The 13069-nt window shown below is 44.4% G+C and overlaps 1 long non-coding RNA gene across 1 annotated transcript in view; it reads right to left on the reverse strand.

The window, feature by feature from the left end:
- The window catches only part of LOC309633180, an 89621-nt gene extending 80891 nt beyond the window's left edge, over positions 1-8730 (reverse strand). The window contains exon 1 of the long non-coding RNA XR_014247361.1: positions 1904-8730. This is a non-coding gene — a long non-coding RNA (uncharacterized lncRNA). The remainder of the gene's footprint in view (positions 1-1903) is intronic.
- Positions 8731-13069: the final 4339 nt, after the last annotated feature.

The following is a 13069-nucleotide window of genomic DNA, read 5'->3' on the forward strand; positions in this document are numbered from 1 at the left end:
CTCCAGCCCAAAGACAACTCTGAGGGGCTCATTAATCCTTCTTTCCTTCAAGAACACTGGGATCTGGGGTCTGCCTCCGCCTTCCAGGTGACAGTCCATCAGTCTGCAGAATCCTTTCACTGGGGAGGTGGGGAGGGAGACGGGACCAAGGAAAGGAAAGAGGGGCTCCAGGAAGAGCGGCCAGAGGCAGGAGCAGGTCAACTGTGACACACGCCCCACACAGCGCCCGTGGTCTTGCAGGGCCTCTGATCTGGACAGAGGAGGGATTACAGAGCCGGGACCCACAGAGAGCCCGGAGAGCCCTCACTTTCACTCTCTTCATCTTGACTGCTATTAATAACAACTCCATGAGATACGGTTTTCTAGAAGGTAAAACTGAGGTTCTGCGTGGTTCCAACATCCCTCACAGGTATAGAGCAGGGCTATGATTAGAAATAAAGTCTGACGCTGTGGCTGACACTGCTCGTTATTTTCTGCTCTCCCGTCTAATCTCCTTCCTTCCAGCAACAGAACGACTCTCGCGCCCCCCCACCACACACACACACACACACACACACACACACACACACAGTTACTGAGGACCAAGGAAGATGTCTGCCCAGCTGGGGACGATGTTGCCCAGCTCCCATGCAGCTCCAAGTGGTCATGTGACCAGGCTCCAGCGAGAGGAAGGGGAGTGGAAGTGATGTGGGCAAATTCTGGGGGCACATCTTTAAAAAGGAGCTGCTGGCCCTGTCCCTGGGCGGACGATGTGACAGAGCAGCGCCATCTATCTGCCCAGCGCTGCCACCCTGCATCTGCACTGTTCTGCGAGGGAGAAATAAACAATCTTATCTGAGCCACTGTATTTTTCAGTGTCTTTGTGACAGCAGTTTAGCCTGCACCTTAACTAATGCATGTGACTTTCTGCTGCCTCAGCTGCGTGCAAAGAATCTTGAGGCCATACCAGCTTGCGCTAATTTAAAAAGCAGAAGGAAAAAATATCATAGCCAAGTTACCTAAGAGTCAGCAGTATTCATGTGCCAAAATCACCCTTCCCTGAGGCAAGGCTGGAAAGGGCCTCATCCACACCAGGGAGCCCTGCACAGGTTAGAGTAAAGGTCAGAGAATCCAGTTCCCTCCTTCCCATAAAAGAGTGTCCTGAGGAAAGTTTACCTGCCTAAATGAATTTCAGATAGAAGGATCCTAAACATTTTTGAGTTGGAATCAGAAGGAATATTTAGTCAATTGTCACTGTCATTCCAAAAATGACTTACTCTAATCTTCCTTAAAAATTTAAAAAATTTGTTTTACCTATCTCAAGAGATGTGTTAAAACATCTCCTCCTATTATGACTGTATGTTTGACAACTAGTACTGGGAGTTGAATCTTTGCATTTTATTTGAGGCTATTAGGTATATATTAGAATTGTTCTATTTTTATAACAATCTTTATTCCTAGTCATGAATTTTGCCCTAAGTCTGGTATACATGTAATTCTACTAATGCCTTTTTTTCACCTGATGGTTCTTTTTCCATTCTTTGCCTTTGTTTTTTTTTTCTGCCCTTATATTTTAGAGGAGTCTTTTATAAACCACATAGATTTTTTTCATCCAAGTTAACAATCTGTGTTTTAACTGACATATTTAGTCCATTTACATTTATTTAGGATTTATTTCTGCCATCTTATTTTGGGCTTTGTATTTACCTTGCTATATATGATCTTTGCTTTCTTTTTTCCTGCCTTTTAATGGATTGATCAAGTTTTCTTTGTTCCCTCTTTGCCTATTCTACTGCTTCGGTACTTATTCACATCTCATTTTTATGTTTGTATATACATACAACCCTTTTAGATACGATCCTTACATTTTTATCACATATACTTGACTTTAAAAAGTATAAAATAAGTCAGCATCTCTACTTACCTACCGATCTTCAGAGATCCAAACATCTCCCACCCTTCTTTCATATTGTTGTCCAATATTTCAGTTCCACATTACTTGGTACTCTTAAAATTTGTCAATATTATTTTTATTTTCTACAGATGATGCTTGTTTAAATTTAGTACCTCTTCTTTGATCTCATTCATTCTCTTTTGGTTTAATTTTCTTCTACTTGAAATAAATCCTTTAGAAGCTTATTCGTGAGAGTCTCTGGTAACTAAAAAAAAAAATCGTCATTGTTGTTGATAATAATTTAAGTGGATGAAGAAGTGACAGTTATTTTCTCTTAGCATTTTGGGTATATTATCTTATTGACTTTTGGTTTCTTTTGTTATGGTTGAGAAGTATGCTGCCTATGTAATCATATTTCCTTTGTAGGAAATCCGAGTTTTCTCTGTGGTGCTTTGAGAACTTTTTGGCTTTGGTGCTCTGCATTTTCATGATAGTGGACTTAAGGTTTGGATTTACTCTTATTTATTCATCTCATGGCTTGATGTAGCTTTCTGAATATTATGATCCTTATCTTTTAACTATTACAGAAAATCCTCAGCCTTTTTTGTCTTTGAATATTTATTTTCCTCATTCTCTATTCTGTTCCCTTGAAATTCTTATTATTTCTCATTCTATCACCCATATCTTTAATTATTCTTTAATATGTTTATATCTTTGTGATGTATTCTGAATTGGAATCAGATCTCTCTTCCAGCATATTAAATTTCTCTTTAGCCACATCTAATCCATTAAAATTAATGACTATAGTTGTTCCTTCTGAAATATGTTTCTTTTTCAAATCTGTATTTTCTTTTTATGTTACTGTACCTTGTAAATTTATTATGGTTTCAATTCCTTATTTTAATGTCCTAATCATTTTAAACATACTTATAGTCTCAATACAACAGATCTGCTATCTGAAGTTACTGGGAATCTGATCTGAAGTATGTTCTACCTGTTGATTCTCTTTCATGGGTATTGTTTCCTAATATGTTTTGTAATTTTGGAGGGCAAACTTGTCTTCCGGGTCACTTTCTTTATGGGAATCCTGTGTGGCCTCCACTGAGGGTATGACTCAGTGGAGAGTTTTGTGTTTGGTTCACAATTGTATAACATCATGGTCTAGAATCACATTTTGATGTTACTATCTCAGCTCAGATATTCACAGGCCACATAGATAGCATAAATTCAAACCTCAAACCCAAGTAAGGCATTAGGTTCTTGGTTCAGAATTCCTGATTCACAAATTAGACACACTTCTTTGTACCCAGATCTCTGGTTAAGACAGACAAATTCCCTTGTCTCCCTGTGCTGATGGCTTCCTTGTCAACGCCTGCATTTGACCCATGATGGAGGCTGCAAAATGTAGGTCTCAGCATTCACAATTACTTGCCTTTCCAGTTCAACTTCCCAAGACAATTAATGTAGTCTCTCTGTCTTTAGGTTAAATGTGGCTGGCTTATCTTGGGTCAGGAATCCACATCCAATGCAATCAGCTGTAGACAGTGACAGGGTCTCATAGTACTTAAGGAACTCCCTTTGGGACAGTTTTTGGAGAGAGAACTTCTCTAGTAAGAAGGCCTAGAGGAAAGAAGGAAATAATCATTGGAGGAAATAATTAGCCTCTCCGTAACCAATAACTTTTCTCCAAAACTCCTCTTGTGTAAGCTCTGCTGTCATTGATTGTGAAGCCTCCACTGTGGGCATAAAATTGTTAAGTGTGAGAGTCTGAGCGGTTGTAACCAGGGAGGGCGTTGATAGTGCCTCTCAGTAAAGAGCAAGGTGAGCATGTTCTGTAGTGGAGTGGAATTTGTTTTCAACTCAGACTAAATTTGGAAGTTGCTCTTCCACACAGCACCTAGCCCAATGCCTGACAGAGTAGACATTCAATATTTGTTGGAATAAAATATCAAACATTTCCTCCACCCTTCAGTAAGGAGATAATGCAATGCACAGAGGCAGCAGGCAGAAAGTATTCAAAGAGAGACAGAAAGCTACAAGGCCATGGCCAAGAGAAAGATAAATCTTTCCCAGAGAAATAAGTAAATCAAGGCAGGCAGTTAGCAAAGAATGCTGGAGGAAAGTAACCTCTTTAAAGGCTCAGAACTTGGAATGGACTTTGAATTAGCCCCTAGTCCAAGATGGAGAATGCTCTTCAGTTCATAAATAAGGGCTCCATCACAGGTGGTGACATCCCACACAGACCCTCCCAGCAGGGGATCACTGTGAACTTGGGTATTACATTAAGATAAAGCGAAGGCAGTTCTCTTAGGCACATCTGTATAAGGAATTTAGGGGGAAGGAACTGAAAAATGTTTAAAGGGACACACTGTGTTAGTATTTTTGTATATACAATACCCATGTTAATTATGTGTTAAAATATATGTAGTTCAAATCATCTTGTGGGTTCCTTCTTAGTATGTTCTTTTTGGTTTTTGTTTTTAACATCCAAGTTAAAGGACCTCACCAAACGCTATTATAACTAGATATTGGGATTAGCTGAGAGCTGCGGTCAAAGTTGGGGAGCTAAGAAAGCAGTTCCCCTTACAGAATGCCTTACCCAGGATTTCTTTTTTCTAAGTGTACTACTTATTAGATTCAGTCTACTAATGGAGTCTCCAAAATTTCTTTAGAAAGTCTTAGGGGTGGCCATCTGGTTGAGAGATGGGGCTAGCAGACTTGATTTGAAACTGTATTTGCATACCAAGTATGCTATGCTTCTACTCAAATTGTGTGTTTATTAAGGTTGACTTGTGGGGGAGGGAGATTAGACCTCATTCCCCAAGCTAGCCTTTGGTCCCTCAGAAACTTGAAACCAAATGGAGGACTCCACAGGTAAAAACTCTGGAGAATAAAACCCATAGCATGAAAAAGATTGTAGTGCCAACCCAGGGCCCAGGGAAGCTTTGTTAGGCAAAGTTTTGGCTTTTCAAAATACTCAAACCACCTGTCCCCCAGGCTGGTGGTAACCTCCATCTCGACGGTGACATGCTGGCCCCCTGCCTGTTCTGAGGCACAGAACTCACGACGGGGAGTTTCCTGGATGAATTCAATAGAACTTATAGAACTTAACTCTGTCACAGACTTGGAACATCTAATACTAATAATAACCTCCACACTAAACCTAGTGTTGCATTCCCAACAGCAGCTCCTGCAGTTGTTCCCAGATGAAATCAAATTTCTGTGGAAAAAATGTGAGACCTCCTTTCCCACAATGGAGTGAAAAGGGCAGCTTCCTGGGTTACCACCCATGGAAAACACCATCTCACCAGTTTACAGGTGGTGTTGGTGTTATTCAAGTGCCAGAATGTGTGGAATGGGTCAAATGTGTGTGTCAAATGTGTGTCAAATTAGGTGGCCTCCCTCTTGAAACCGTTAAATCTTTCCATCTCTTCATCGCAGGGGCTCATAGACGGGCTGGCGGTGGGAACCCAGCAACATAACAGCTGGAACCACGCATCTCACTGCAGAAACGAGGTGCTCTGCCATGGCCCAAGGGGGTGCCTGAGCCTTGCACATTTCACCTTCCTTTCCTCAGGTAATTCTCTCCAGAAATGCTGCTGGGTGGCAGTTCCCTCTCTTCCAGCATTCCTGCAAAGATTTATGATACGGGATAAGCACTCAGACTTCAAATTTATATTAAGAAGGTCAGGTGAAAAGACTCTATTGTGCGTAGATGGAGCATTCAGAACTCTGGGCAGCTTCGGGCTGGAAAATACCATTGCACTCCCCTCCCCACCGGAGCTCCCTCTGTGGGCACCACAGAGAACCAGAAAGCGCTCTTGCTGTGGGACCCCCGACTGGATTGTGAGTCCCAGGACACTTCCTGAGTCCTCCCTCACCTGGTTTCCTCTCTCTCAGGGTACTTGTGAGAAATAAATGAGGGAACAACATCAGACACGTACTAGCCCCTTCCATTCCATGATGCCCTGGTACCCGAGACATCACCTTGTGGTGGTTTTGTCCTAGCCTGTGCAGTGGGTGGGCACTTGTGTTCTCGCTGGCCCAGCTCCTATTCCCTCTTGCTCTGATAACAGCACGTCAGTTTTCTCCTCGAGAACCCCTGTGCCACTGCCCATGGTTTGGGTGCCCTCCTCTGGCCAACGGCTGAGAACGTGACCCACACCAGACCAACTGGAATGGCCCTTCTGGGAATGTGGATCTGGGGCAGGACGGCATCTGGACAGAAAACTTTCAGAGCTACTTAAAGCTGGGATCAGGCCTTAAGAGCCTGTCCACCGGTCCCTGTTTCGCCGCTGCCCTGATCCTCACCCCTCCCTCGGGTTCTGGGAGCTACCCCCTACCCTTACAGTACATTCCCGGTCCACTTCTTGGAGGCAGTGTGGAGGACTTCCACACCCTACAACAATGTGTCTCAGTACCCCCTGCCCCGCACAGATGAAGAAAGCAATCCCCAGGGCCCAGGAACTAACGTGGAAGGGGGATGAGAAGCCAGCCTCCAGACTGGCAGCCTGTGTCCCCTTCCCAACATCCTCCCAGGGACTGTCCGCCTGGGCCTCTTGCCTTCCCCTTGCTGCCACATCACTCTCTCGTGTTCCACGTCATCCCCGCTCGCAAACCAGCATCTCTTTCAACCCTCAAGGCTCTTTTTCTGCTGGTACCAGGCCATTTTCATAAATATTTCATTTTAAAATAAATCTCGGTGTCTCGTTTGTCACAACATTTCTGAAGTTCATTCCTCTGCCCCATTCCTCTGCCAACGTGCTCATTCCAGAGGAGGGCCCTTCCCACTTGAATGTTGGCAACGTCCTGGCCTTTTGGCTTCCTCTCCTGCCACCTTCCTCTCTCCCAGAGAGAAAATGAGGTTTGGACTTGGGTGGGTTGAAAGCCCATCCGTGCATGCCACGCATAACATTCCCTTCCTCGGCACTGATGCATTCTGAGACAAAAAAGCCTTTGATAATGTTTCTCTGGGGGCCCGTTTGGCGCCATCTTGCAAACTGAGCGGCCTTGGCCAAGTTCCCCCGGCTGGAGGGTAAGCAGTGGGAGCTGACCAAGGGCACGCTCAGTCCCCGCCCAGGTCTCTGGGCTGCCTCTGCAACCCAGCCCTGCAAGTTGCCACATCCCCACCCAACGCAGGGGTTGAGGGCATGGTCACAGTCATGGTACCTATTCCACCTAAACAGGTTTCACCGAATTGAGCCTCTACAAAAATGGCCCTGTTTGGCAGCCAGGGATCGTACCCGCCCCTCAGGAAGTGGTTACATATTAGAATTCAGGGTACCTCCTGCAGCTGGGAAATACATTCTACAGGTTGTCCTCTGGGGGCCCATAAGGAATTCACCCCTGTGATTAACTTAACTGGCCATCCCATTTCCCTAAAGCCCTGAACAGATCCAGTTGAGAGAGCAGCTCTCTGGCAATGAACAACTTGAGTTTTTTTAGAGGCAAATCAAAGTATAACAGATTCAAGTAATTCAGCATATCACAATAAACATTGTGACCGGAGCTAGGCTAGATTTTCACCGACATATACAGTGAAGTGTGGGTATGCCAGTCCGTGTATGTACAACCTGACACCTATTATTAGATTCGTCCTGGACCTTTGTAAAAGTTTTTCTGGTGTGAACTATTGAATTTGCTATTCACTAGAAACTTCCCCTGCAACTTAAAATCAGATTAGTAACTTACTTTTGTGTGGAAATCAGAAGGAGCATGTGGTACAATGGAATGACCACATATGTGGAACATGTATGTGTGTGTTCCACTTGGGAGAAATTACTTTTGTAAGTGCAGGCTGAAGAACCTATTTTTAAATGAATTCTCTTAAACTTAAAATTCATTTTAAAGCTAAGCCCCTACCACCATAAAAAAATAGAGAGAGAAAGAGAGAGGGAGAAGGTGGGCAGATTTCAACAACTACTTTCATGGCCATGTTGCATTAGGCGAGTTCTCTAAATGATCTCTTCAACTCAAGGTTCTGGCCTCAAAACTAGACTTGCTTCTGTCCTTGTCTCCAGTGCACTCTTGTGCCCCTGAAAGTTGAATCATGGGCAGGAGTTTCCAGTATTTTCATTCTTTCCCTGCTTTGAAGGCCATTCATCTTCATGTTGATTTTCCCTCCGCCCTCTTGAAAAAAATGTATGCGTCCCCAAGATGGAGAGCCAGGAGTTGGCACCTGGGGACGAGATCACATGGAACAGGAAAGGCGAGGGCCTGGCCAGTGCAGTGAGCCACCACCACAGACCACGGTCAGCATCTCAGGAAGGGAAGTGAGTCAGTCTTCTGAATTCTGTGGTAACGAACCCAGAGCCTCTGTCACCCTCTCCCCTCCCTGTGGGCGCATGCCTGACCAAGCGTGGGGCCTCCCAGCGTGAGGCAGGGCCAGACAGTTGATCTTTTGCCCTTAACCATGCAAACTGCTGCTCTTGAGTATCAAGTGGTTTTCATATTCTTAATCTAGACTCACTTTCAAAATACATGCCATTTCCAGTAAGGAGAACTTGAATAATACATGTCTACAGTGGACTCTAAATTCGCTTTTTCTGAAGTGACTTCAGAACAGATGAAATTACTATAGACACAGGTATTAAAAAATTTTATATACCTTAATAAGAACCTGTGCATTTGGATGAATGCAGTTGAATAAATTGAACTGAATTGAATGGGTCTATTTATCCAAACATTCCATCCATATAAAAGCACACACAGTAAAATGGCTTTAGAAAGTCATGCTGATGACAATGACGGTACTACCAGCACTACTACTGCGAGGCTTCCAGAGAGTAACTCAAATGACCAGTCCCAGCTGTCAAGGAGCTTACTGCCTGATTACACACACACACACACACACACACACACACACACACACACACCACACACCACACACTACCCAGTCCCTAAAACCTCAGAATCTTACCTGATTCTTCCCTCTCCTTTACCTTGTGCACCAACTTGCTTCCCAAGTCTTTCTCATTCTAGCTTCATAAATTTAGTATTAACCTTCCTATATTTTCCTCTCCAACCCAGGCTGCCTCAACTCTATTTCAGGCCCTCTTGCTTCTTTCCCAGACAACCCCAATAGCCTCCTTTCAGGCACAGGATGTTGCCTGTAAAAGGCCACCAGTGTGGGCAGGGCTGACAAAGGCGTAGCACTCATCCTGCCACCCCGACTCCCTCAACCATAACAGACCACACTAATCAGTCCCAGTGCTCTTTCCCCTGAGCCCAGACATGACTGCACAGCCCCTCATAGCACACTCCTCCAAGGTCACTACCAATTTACCAGAGTTCTCCTGGAAACAGGATCTATTTATCACCCCCGATCCAGGTCCTTTAAAACAAGATTCTTCAACCAGGACTGAGCATCAGCATCACAGGTGCCTGAACAGGACCTAAGGTCGAAAACAGAATCTGTGGGCATGAATATGGGCATTGTAAAACGCAACCTGCATGATTTTTGATGTGCAGTCTTCATTAAGGACTAAGTAAAACTAACCCAAACCGGAAAGTTTTGCCCCCTTCAAATCCTCTCTCTCCTCTCCTTTGCCACTTACTGCCTTACAACCTTCACTGGTTCCTGTTCCACAACTACGAACCTTGAACTTCTCCTAGCCAGCTCCTGACAACTTCTGTTTGGACACCAGGCACATTAGTCCAAGACTAATACCAAGACAGGTATACCCTACAAGGAGCAGATGTCAGGATGGGATTAGATGTGCAAAGCTTTACTAGAGCAAAGACCTACGAGAGAAAATGTGGAAGGAGCCAGAAGGGGCTGGGAGAGTTGACCAGGGAGGGGTCTGACCCTTTGAAAAGGCGAGGGAGATGAAGGAAGGTTGGGTGCAAACATCTTGGACTGCAGTGAAGTACTAACGTGAGTTCAGCAAGGCCTTCAGGAGGTCCTGGAGCCAAAGTCACCCATCAGAGGAATCTGGTGTTTTGGCATCCCTGGCATGCTGAGTCATTAGCCGGGAGCAGACCATGGGAAGCATGGCTTCGGCACAAATGCAGCCGCTTCAGAGCGTAGTAGCCGAGGATTCAGCCAATTAGTGACTCCCTGCAATTGCAAATCGAAGAGGTGCATTCTCAGAGCTGCTAAACCACATCACTGACAGCGGCTGGGACCACTGGATTTAACAAATAAATATATGGGATGCGGATCACCAGGGGCTGGGGGAGTAGGAGGAATGGGGAGATATTGGTCCAAAGGTATAAACTTCCAGTTATAAGATTAACAAATTGGGGGATCTAACGTACAGCATGATGATTATAGATAATAAAATATACTGTATCATATACTTGAATGGTGCTGAGAGTGGACCTTAAGTGTTCTCATTACAAAAAAGAAATGATAACTATGTGACCAGATGGAGGTAGAAGCTAATACTATGGTGGTAAAATCATTTTGTTATAAATGTATCAAATCAACGGTCATACACCTTAAAATTACACAAGGTTATGTGTCAATTATATCTCAATAAAGCTGGGGAAAAAATACAGGACACCAGGTTCGATCTGGATTTCAGGTAAATAACAAATAATTTTAGTCTAAGAGTGCGCCAAATACGGATGTCTGGTATCTGGCTTGCCTTAGGCTGTATCCCTAACACCCCTCATCTTTGGAACTGGATCTGTAATTTGGTACAATCCCAACAGCTCCCTCCCCTGTCGGTCTCTCTCCTATGCAGTCATCCATCCGCCCCTCCCCACTACTCTAGATCATCTCCTGGAAACACTATTCTGGTCATGCCAGCCCCCGCCCAAGGAACTTCCAATAGCTCCCATGACTTTCAGAATGAACCTCAAACTCCTCAGGCTGCCATTTGGCCTTATTTTGCAACGCTGATTCCCACTGACCTTTATGGCCCCTGGGCTCTAATCAGACCAGACCTTGTAGTTATCAAGACACACTCTATATAATTCCAGACATCCTGCCTTTGCTCACGCTAGTCCTCCACCCCGGAATGCCCTTCCCAGAGGTGCCTTCCCCCAAATCTCCACATTTCCAACTTTGACCTGTGCTTCAGGGCTAGCTCAAGTGCTGCTTTCTCCTTGAAGAGATAAGCTATGTACACCATCGCCCTGCCCCGAATCCCTTCCACCTAGTGGCACAGGAAGAAGCCAAAATAACATAGAAGGAACGTAACCTGATATGTCCTGAACACCGAGCTTTCCGTATGGAGTGGATTTTAGCAAACAACATTTCCCAGTTCCACGGGTGGTATTAATAGCAATAGCTCTTGTACAACCAACAGGGTAACTTTCGCTTTTAGGCCCGGTGCAGATGTTTAATTAATCAGGGCCGCCGTCCTTGTTCGCCCTCGACTGGGTTTCCCTGGTGATTACCCACCGGAAAACTCAGCCCTTTAATGCAAACAACGTCCTGATTAATGTTTTGTGCTGTGCACCAGGTTAGGGGAGCAGGTCCTTCATTAGTGAGCCAGCCTGGACTGCAAACGTTTAGTCCTGAAAACTCAAACCTCATTTCATACACAACTATCTTTCCATTTTCTTGTGTGTCAAACCTTTCCTTAACTCCCTTTTCTTCCTCCCAACTTTGATTTGGGGGAAGGAAGTTTATATCAACTGAATATAAAATATTAAATTATTGTGACTTCAGCATAGTTTTGAGATTGACTCGAGCAGTGAGAATGCCCTCCACCTAGCTGCGTTGCGGCCGCTCCACAGTCCTGAGCTTGGGTGTGCCTGCCTTTTGTTGATGGCACACGTATTCATTCCTTCAGTGTCTTTCTGTCTCCCTCACTAGAAAAGCGGAGGAAATCAGATGATGAAATGAAAACCTTTAAATAAAATATCATTCAGACAAAGGAAAAGGATTTTCCTCTGGGTCATTATCACTGGAAACCCAGTGAAAAGATAATAAGCACAAGATTCCTGATTAATTAAACATTTGTGCTCATTGTATGCAATTATTCTGGGGAAGATCAACTCTGGGACATCTGTTTACTCAGCCTTGGGTTGAGAAACCACCAAACTACCTCTGCCCTGCATCTCCAGGCACAATGTCAAGCCATAGAACTGATAGCTCAAAAGGCCGAGGAATGTATCAGCTAATTTTCTAGGTTGGAAACATATGACCACACTACGTGAGCAATACATTATGAAGGCTGAGTAAACTCGTAGAGGGTTAACTGGGGAAATCAAAAGTGACAATATGTTAATATAATACATATTTACCAATATACATAATCATTTTATGCTATTAAATATAGTTGATAAACATTTTCATGAATGCTTCAATTATTATTGTTTTTTACGCAGTGAAACCACATTTCTAGCTTTTTTTTCCTTCTCACCCAGTGTCTTAGTCTGTTTGGGCTGTTATGATAAAATACCACAGACTGGGTAGCTTATAAACAACAGAGATCTATTTCTCACTGTTCTGGAGAGTGGAAATCCAAGATCAGGGTGCCAGCACGGTCAGGTGAGGGTCCTCCTCTGGGTTGCAGACTGCCAACTTCCTGCTGTGTCCTCACATGGTGGAAGAGGGCAAGAGATGTCTCTGGAGCCTCTTTCACGGGAGCACTAATACCATTCATGAAGGTTCTGCCCTCATAAACTAATCACCTCCCAAAGGCCTCACTTCCTAATACTACAACCTTAGAGATTAGGATTTCAACATATGAATCTGGCAGGGGGACACATATTCAGACCATAGAACCCAGTTAGGTCTTCAGTTTCAATGATTTTCCTAATACCACTAATCCCTTAATTGTCATCCTTGTCTTATCTCCCTCCCCTGGCAGTTGGGGCCAGAGACTATCTCTGCCCAGTTTCGTGGGAGCCCAGGAATGGGGAAAAGTAAGTGCTTCTCCCCTTGTCAGTTGATGAGCAAAAAACCAAAAGCTGCGCATTCAAGAGAATCAAGGTCCAAGAGTGGGTTAAACAGAAAGTGAAACTGAGGCCCAGGAGGTCAAATGGGAGGAGACCCAGGGCAGGGAAGGAGCAAGGGCTAGAAAACCTACTGGCTGGAATCCAGGTGCCTGGAGCAGCTTCCCGTGAATTTCTCCTTGGCAATCCCGGAGGCCTCAGGGAGGAAGAGTCTGGATTCTCAGCCAGAGAACCTGCATTAGATGTGATCAAATGAGCAAAAATGTTTAAGGAATTGGTAACAACTGGTTGATTCTCTCTGTTCATCCAATACCACATTCATCTGCTGAGACCCGGGTTCTG

This window comes from Balaenoptera borealis (assembly GCF_965194805.1).
Source record: "Balaenoptera borealis genome assembly, chromosome: 8".
NCBI classification, from domain to species: domain Eukaryota; kingdom Metazoa; phylum Chordata; class Mammalia; order Artiodactyla; family Balaenopteridae; genus Balaenoptera; species Balaenoptera borealis.